Here is an 8874-nt window from a genome sequence, read left to right as displayed (position 1 = left end):
TGGGGACTCGGGAGCAGGGCCGGTTCTTGCCCTTGTGGTGCCTGGGCAAAGTATAGGCGCGTGGCTTCAAATGGGGGCGTGGTCAGTTACGCCCCCATTTGTGCCCCCTGTAGCGTCGCTGAAAGAAAAAATAAAATAAAAAAAAGTATACTTACTATCCCCATTCCTGATCCAGACCGCTGCAGACCTTCTGCGCCGACGCCGCTCTTCTCTCCTCGATCTATGGGAGAGACGTTATTACGTCTCTCCCATAGAACAGCATAGACACTAGAGGTCAATTATGACCCCTAGTGTCTGTGCCACTATGCTGTGCGGTGCGCGATGACGTCATCGCGCACCGCACAGCAAAGGTCCTCTCCATGAAGGGAAACTAGACAGCAGCGTCCAGTTTCCCTTCATGGAGAGGACCTTTGCTGTGCGGTGCGCGATGACGTCATCGCGCACCGCACAACAAAGGTCCTCTCCATGAAGGGAAACTAGACGCTACGCGTCTGGTTCCCTTCAAAGCGGGGGGCACAGCTGGGCACTGCGGGGGGCACAGCGGGGCACTGCAGGGGGCACAGTGGTGGATCTTGCCATGGTACGGCGCCCTCCGGATGGCGCCGGCGCCCTCCGGAAGGCGGCACCCCGGGCAAAAGTCCTGCTTGCCCGTGGCAAGATCCGCTACTGCTCGGGAGCAATTGTATGACGCCTTCTTTGCAAGATCTGTGTCCATCTCCTCATATGCTGGAAGTCGCCCAGCAGAGGGCAAGCTCCAATTTTTTTTAGGCGGATGCATGTGACGACACTCAGCCATCCCAAAAACACTACCAACACACCCCCTGGAATGATGCAGCGGCAAGGTGTAGGTTCGCACACGCGCACTGTGACCGGTGTGCATGCGCAGACCCCCTGGAATACGCCTGCTGAGTGCGAACACGCGGCTACGTCCAGGTCAGAATGATGCTCCAAGTACATTAGTGACTAGCTCTGCAAATGTACTGTGTCATCCTCTTATTGATGAACAGGGTTGTGACTCCGCACCAGTCCTCAAAATTTCAAAGGATAATTTATTGAACCAGAATTATGCTCATATGTATGGTAGGTGTACCTACAAATAATTGTACCTGGTGGTGCACCCAGAGTCAGGGAAAAACTAGAGAAAAAAACAACTTTGCAGAAGACTCTTGTGTGGGTGCACTTTTGTTTTTGTTATATGACTATTTATTAAAACATAACTTTTATTAATCCATTTAAAATAAATCCTCACTCTTATACTCCACCATGTTTGGTTAATAGGATATATTTATATCTATATACACAAAAAGTGCTTCAAAAATTGGAAATGTTCTGGTTAGTCTATCACCAAAAGACTTGTAGGGGGATGTAGACACTATAGTTCTACATCCAATCCTAACCAACCAGCACAAGCGAAGCTTGTTTTAATGAGACCTCAATGGGTCATAATTGACCGGACCAGTCTTATCGGTAGTATGTGTTGTAACAAAAGTATGTGCACATATGGGGGTTGCCTGCTAGATGCCCCCGTATTTTAGAGACAATAAGTTTAGCTAATTTTTAGCTTTAGATATCTAGCAGAAAAAAGAAAACAGAAGAGAAGAGGGAAAAGAAAGGGGGGAGAGAAAAAGTGGTGATCCTGCTGTTGGTATCTGGTCGGAGGGGGTCATTAATTACAACACCGGGTATTCTCTGGGGGTCTCCCTCACAGGTACTGACCCAGCCCGCCACCGTTTTGCTTCCAAGATCGGACGAGATCGGGCTCTGTCGGTGGGGTATGGTAGTAACTTTTTGACGCAATTGGTCGACCCACCAATGAGAGTGCACCGATTAAAGATTTCAGAAAAAAGGCAAACTGCGGATCTGCTGTCTACGTTAGACGCAGGTTTTCACCTGTGAATCATAGATGAGAGTCCGCTGATATAAAGAAATTTTGGGCTAAAGATAAAGATAAAGGTAGGATAAGGGTAAAGGTACACGATCAGTATATGCTAAATATAGCCTATGTTAAATTGACACCAGTTGATCCCACCTATAAACGCAATATATTGTACCGCTAGGTAGGGAACATTAAGAAATCAATATCACAGAGATCAGGTGTTATTTTCAATAGGTACTGACAATTTGTTTGATAACTTAGACATACACATGTTATATCTAGAATTCCTGCTGTGGGCTAGATTGGACTGGAAAGGCTATAGCACATATACCAAAAGACTCCCCCCCAAAAAAAAATTGTATGATTGTAAATGCAACCCAAAATATGGGACTGTTGCACTGGGAAAGACAACTATTGGAGAGGGGTGTGTCCATTCAAACAAAATTATCACCTGCTCTCAGTTATCTATACGGTAACAGATAATAATAAAAAATGTAAGCAGAATATGTAAAAGACAGGTACGTTTATCATGTCCCGTCTGTAGCAGGCAAAATTAACACTGTATCTATCTGAAAAAACCAGGGTAGGTTTTGGTGTTGCTAAATGATATTGGTTATAACAAGTTGAACAAAATTTCTTGGTGGAAAGATACAGAAAATACCAGTCCCTGCCCAGGTCCCTGGGTCAGTCTGGAGTTAGAAAGATCTGCATCATACTCCTGATGTCCGTGGTCAGAAGAGGAAAAAGAGGAAAACGCGTTTCACCCCTCCAGCGGGCTTGTTCATCCCAAAAACACTACCAACACACCCCCTGGAATGATGCAGCGGCAAGGTGTAGGTTCGCACACGCGCACTGTGACCGGTGTGCATGCGCAGACCCCCTGGAATACGCCTGCTGAGTGCGAACACACGGCTACGTCCAGGTCAGAATGATGCTCCAAGTACATTAGTGACTAGCTCTGCAAATGTACTGTGTCATCCTCTTATTGGAAAGACGTTCATACACAAAGCTCTGCTCATGCTTTAAATCTCAGGTGGGGAACCTGCGGCTTTCCTGCTGTTGTTGAACTACACATCCCAGCATGCCCTGCAATGGTTTTAGCATGACCAAATAGCAAAACTGTGGCAGGGCATGCGTAGTTGAACAGCTTAAGGGCCAATGGTTCCCCATCCTTGTGGGCGGTTTAAATCCTTCTCTCTGAATACTGATTACTTGTGGAATGCAATTTCTAGCTATCTTCAAACATATCTTCAGTTATAGATGCCACACCTGTTGCAAAGCCCATTCATTAATGCATTTATTGCACCTTAAAATGTGACAACTGACTATTGCTTTTTGCCTCATCTGTCTTCAACTACCTATTAAGTTATAAGTCCATTTGAGGTAGAGACCTCTTTTGGGGTTGAATCCTAATGCCTGTTATTTGCTGTTCTTCTTAGAATGTTGTAATGTATACCGTAAAATATATTAAAATTAACATATGTGGGAAATTCAATTGCCGGTGAAGATCTCGCTCAGCCAAATTTGAATGCTACTAGTTGCAGTTTACTGCTGCGGGATCTGGCACACAAGTGTTTGCTACTCCATAGGGTAGCAAGCACTTATATGCGAATCGTGGTGTTTGGTCCGGACAGGCTGCCATTGACGGAGTTTAAACACTGAGGCAACTGCAATTTGCACTCTTCACCGGTAATTGAATTCCACCCATATAGTACATACATAGAATTATTTTCTGCACAGTGGTTTACAATGAAATGCATGGCAAAGTATAGAAATGAGCAGCACAGACAGTGTAATGGTTAGCATTACTGTCTCACAGCACTGATGTCATGGGTTCGATTCCCACCATGGCTCTAACTTTGTGGAGTTTGTATATTCTCCCTGTGCTTGCGTGGGTTTCCTCTAGGTAATCCAGTTTCCTCCCACAATCCAAAATTATACTGGTAGGTTAATTGGCACCAACAAAATTTAACTAGAGATGAGCGGGTTCGGTTCCCTGAGAATCGAACCCCCCGAACTTCATTACCCGAGCCCGGTTCGGGTTTTCCCGCCTGACTCGGAAACCAGAACGAGGCAATACGTCATCTTCACACTGCCGGATTCTCGCGGGGTTTGGATTCCATATATGGAGCTGTGCGTCGCCTCCATTTGCTGTATACGTCCAGTCCATTGCAGTGGTGCTGTGTTGTCCTGCATAAGTACAGTGGTAGTGTCTTGTGCTGCATCAGTCCAATCACAGTGGTGGGGTCCTCTGCTGCCATATGTCCCGTGCTGCTGTATAAGTCCTGTCCATTGCAGTGGTTCTGTGTTATCCTGCATCAGTCCAGTGGTGGTGTCCCTGTGCTGCTGTATCTGTCCAGTGGTACTGCCGTATATTTCCAGTGATACTGCCGTATGTCCAGTGGTACTGCCATATAAATCCACTGGTACTGCCGTATAAATCCAGTGGTACTGTCGTATAAATCCAGTCCAGTGATACTGCCGTATATGTCCAGTGGTACTGCCATATAATTCCAGTGATACTGCCATATAATTCCAGTGGCACTGGCGTATAAATCCAGTGGCACTGGCATATAAATCCAGTCCAGTGATACTGCCGTATATGTCCAGTGGTACTGCTGTATAATTCCAGTGATACTGCCATATAATTCCAGTGGTACTGGTGTATAAATCCAGTGGCACTGGCATATAAATCCAGTCCAGTGATACTGCCGTATATGTCCAGTGGTACTGCCATATAATTCCAGTGATACTGCCGTATAATTCCAGTGGTACTGGTGTATGAATCCAGTGATACTGCCGTATAAATCCAGTCCAGTGGTACTGCCATATAAGTCCAGTAGTACTGCTGTATAATTCCAGTGATACTGCTGTATAATTCCAGTGATACTGCTGTATAATTCCAGTGGTACTGGCATATAATTCCAGGGGTACTGCCGTATAAGTCCAGTCCAGTGGTGGTGTTTTGTGCTACTATAAGTCCAGTGGTGGTGTCCTGTACTGTATATTATTTACTCCAAATAAAAGGCTTATATACATTACTTATATTATTATCAAAATCATTTTTACAGGATTTGCCCTGTGTGGTATAGGGGTATGCTCACCTGTGCTGCATATTATTATAATAGCTCCAAATAAAAGGGTTATTATTATCCAAATAAATTTTACAGGCTTTGCCGTGTGTGTGTGGTTTAGGGGTACGCTCTCCTGTGCCACCAATATTGTGCGTGTATTACATCTGGGCAAATTCCAGCATGTCCCATGTTGTTAGTCATACAGCTACCTCACTGCACTTCTTTTTCTTCTTTGCATGATGTGCTGTTTGGGGCCTAGTTTTTTTAAGAACCATCCTGTCTGCAACTGCAGTGCCACTCCTAGATAGGCCAGGTGTTTGTGCCGCACAGTTGTGTCGCTTAGCTTAGTCATCCAGCGACCTCGGTGCGCCTCTTTTTTTCTTTGCATCATGTGCTGTTTGGGGACAATTTTTTGGAAGTGCCATCCTGTCTTGATTGACACTGCAGTGCCACTCCTAGATGGGCCAGGTGTTTGTGTCGGCCACTTGTGTCGCTTAGCTTAGTCACATAGCCACCTTGGTGCGCCTTTTTCTTTTCTTTGCATCATGTGCTGTTTGGGGACAATTTTTTGGAAGGGCCATCCTGTCTTGATTGACACTGCAGTGCCACTCCTAGATGGGCCAGGTGTTTGTGTCGGCCACTTGTGTCGCTTAGCTTAGTCATACAGCTACCTCATTGCACCTCCTTTTCTTCTTTGCATCATGTGCTGTTTGGGGACAATTTTTTGGAAGTGCCATCCTGTCTTGATTGACACTGCAGTGCCACTCCTAGATGGGCCAAGTGTTTGTGTCGGCCACTTGTGTCGCTTAGCTTAGTCACACAGCCACCTTGGTGCGCCTTTTTTTTTCTTTGCAACATGTGCTGTTTGGGGACAATTTTTTGGAAGGGCCATCCTGTCTTGATTGACACTGCAGTTCCACTCCTAGATGGGCCAGGTGTTTGTGTCGGCCACTTGTGTCGCTTAGCTTAGTCATACAGCTACCTCATTGCACCTCCTTTTCTTCTTTGCATCATGTGCTGTTTGGGGCCTATTTTTTAAATCTGCCATCCTGTCTGCCACTGCAGTGCCACTCCTAGATGGGCCAGGTGTTTGTGCCACATTCTTGTTTTGCTTAGCTTAGTCATCCAGCCACCTCGGTGCAACCTTTTGGCCTAAAAACAATACAGTGAGGTGTTCAGAGTAGACTGGAAATGAGTGAAAATGAATGTTATTGAGGTTAATAATACCGTAGGATCAAAATTACCCCAAAATTATGTGATTTTAGCTGTTTTTATGTTTTTTTCAAAAATCATCCAGATCCAAAACCAAAACACGAAAGGGTGGCGTTGGCAAAACCAATCCAGATACAAAACACGAGCATGGAACCAGAACCAAAACCAAAAACGCGAAAAGTGCCCGCCGCACATCTCTAAATTTAACCATAGTGTGAATGCGTGTACATGTGGTAGGGAATATAGGCCCTCATTCCGAGTTGTTCGCTCGTTCTTTTTCATCGCATCGCAGTGAAAATCCGCTTAGTACGCATGCGCAAAGTTCGCACTGCGACTGCGCCAAGTAACTTTACTATGAAGAAAGTATTTTTACTCACGGCTTTTTCTTCGCTCCGGCGATCGTAATGTGATTGACAGGAAATGGGTGTTACTGGGCGGAAACACAGCGTTTTAGGGGCGTGTGGCTGAAAACGCTACCGTTTCCGAAAAAAACGCAGGAGTGGCTGGAGAAACGGTGGGAGTGCCTGGGCGAACGCTGGGTGTGTTTGTGACGTCAACCAGGAACGACAAGCACTGAACTGATCGCACAGGCAGAGTAAGTCTGGAGCTACTCTGAAACTGCGAAGTAGTTTGTAATAGCAATATTGCGAATACATCGGTCGCAATTTTAAGAAGCTAAGATTCACTCCCAGTAGGCGGCGGCTTAGCGTGAGCAACTCTGCTAAATTCGCCTTGCGACCGACCAACTCGGAATGAGGGCCATAGATTGTAAGCTCCTCCGGGGCAGGGACTGATGTGCCAAATATTCTCTGTAAAGCACTGCGTAATATGTGTGCGCTTTATAAATAACTAGTAATAAATAAATAAAATTAGCTGGTTTAAAAAACCACAGTAAACATGTAGAAAACTCTCAAATGAATCCCAAGGATTTCCTTTAATTCTGCAATGTATTAAAACAATATAATATTACTTTGCAAATAATATTAGTGTAATGCTAATAGGAAATACATGTTTTGTCTCAAAACACTATATAATCTGCAAGTAAGTGAGTAACAATGACATACAGCCTAAAGGGATTCAGATTATACTGTGCTCACATACAGTACTGGCATATTATTTCCAGTCCGTAAATATTGGGTAGTAACAAACAAGAAATATATGTGAAGTGTTCCTGACTAATGCCAAGAAGGGGTAGAAGGCATGTTACAGTATTTGGGCACGAGGTCTGCTCTGATTTTCACCAGCCACAGTGAGTTTATTTTGGCAGAGGTATAACCTTCTCTAACGCCTCAAATCACTTGCTAAGATTAGTGAGAAACCGACAGATTAGTTGGGTGTCAGTTTAAGCAATGATCTCTTTACAAAGCTCCTAGCTTCCAGACACTGCTTATTACATTGTGAAAACACATAGGGGGATATGTATCAAGCATTGGAGAGAGATAAAGTTGAGAAGTTGCTCAAACCAACCAATTAACTAGCACAGTCTATGAAATGAAAGTTAGACGCTAACTGGTTTCTTTGGGCAATTTCTCCACTTTTTTTTCTCTCACCAAGGCTTGAAACATCTCCCCTATATTGTCCAAATGTGTGATATTTTGTCAGGACCCGTGTAATTTATTGTTTGCATTATAAAAAATGGTTTATTCTCTAATACATACTATAATTTAGGGATGTGCACCTGAAATTTTTCGGGTTTTGTGTTTTGGTTTTGGGTTCGGTTCCGTGGCCGTGTTTTGGGTTCGAACGCGTTTTGGCAAAACCTCACCGAATTTTTTTTGTCGGATTCGGGTGTGTTTTGGATTCGGGTGTTTTTTTACAAAAAACCCTAAAAAACAGCTTAAATCATAGAATTTGGGGGTCATTTTGATCCCATAGTATTATTAACCTCAATAACCATAATTTCCACTCATTTTCAGTCTATTCTGAACACCTCACACCTCACAATATTATTTTTAGTCCTAAAATTTGCACCGAGGTCGCTGGATGGCTAAGCTAAGCGACACAAGTGGCCGACACAAACACCTGGCCCATCTAGGAGTGGCACTGCAGTGTCAGGCAGGATGGCCCTTCCAAAAAATACTCCCCAAACAGCACATGACGCAAAGAAGAAAAAAAAGAGGCGCAATGAGGTAGCTGTGTGAGTAAGATAAGCGACCCAAGTGGCCGACACAAACACCTGGCCCATCTAGGAGTGGCACTGCAGTGTCAGGCAGGATGGCCCTTCCAAAAACTACTCCCCAAACAGCACATGATGCAAAGAAGAAAAAAAAGAGGCGCAATGAGGTAGCTGTGTGAGTAAGATAAGCAACCCAAGTGGCCGACACAAACACCTGGCCCATCTAGGAGTGGCACTGCAGTGTCAGGCAGGATGGCCCTTCCAAAAACTACTCCCCAAACAGCACATGACGCAAAGAAGAAAAAAAAGAGGCGCAATGAGGTAGCTGTGTGAGTAAGATAAGCGACCCAAGTGGCCGACACAAACACCTGGCCCATCTAGGAGTGGCACTGCAGTGTCAGGCAGGATGGCCCTTCCAAAAAATACTCCCCAAACAGCACATGACGCAAAGAAGAAAAAAAAGAGGCGCAATGAGGTAGCTGTGTGAGTAAGATAAGCGACCCAAGTGGCCGACACAAACACCTGGCCCATCTAGGAGTGGCACTGCAGTGTCAGGCAGGATGGCCCTTCCAAAAACTACTCCCCAAACAGCACAT

General features: G+C 44.9%; 1 pseudogene; it reads right to left on the bottom strand.

The window, feature by feature from the left end:
* Window positions 1-1667: 1667 nt before the first annotated feature.
* LOC134937560 (5S ribosomal RNA) lies at window positions 1668-1786 on the bottom strand (annotated as a pseudogene).
* Between the last annotated feature and the right edge of the window lie 7088 nt (window positions 1787-8874).

The sequence above is a fragment of the Pseudophryne corroboree genome, chromosome 6 (assembly GCF_028390025.1).
Source record: "Pseudophryne corroboree isolate aPseCor3 chromosome 6, aPseCor3.hap2, whole genome shotgun sequence".
NCBI classification, from domain to species: domain Eukaryota; kingdom Metazoa; phylum Chordata; class Amphibia; order Anura; family Myobatrachidae; genus Pseudophryne; species Pseudophryne corroboree.
This window is presented reverse-complemented; position numbering and strand designations above follow the sequence as displayed.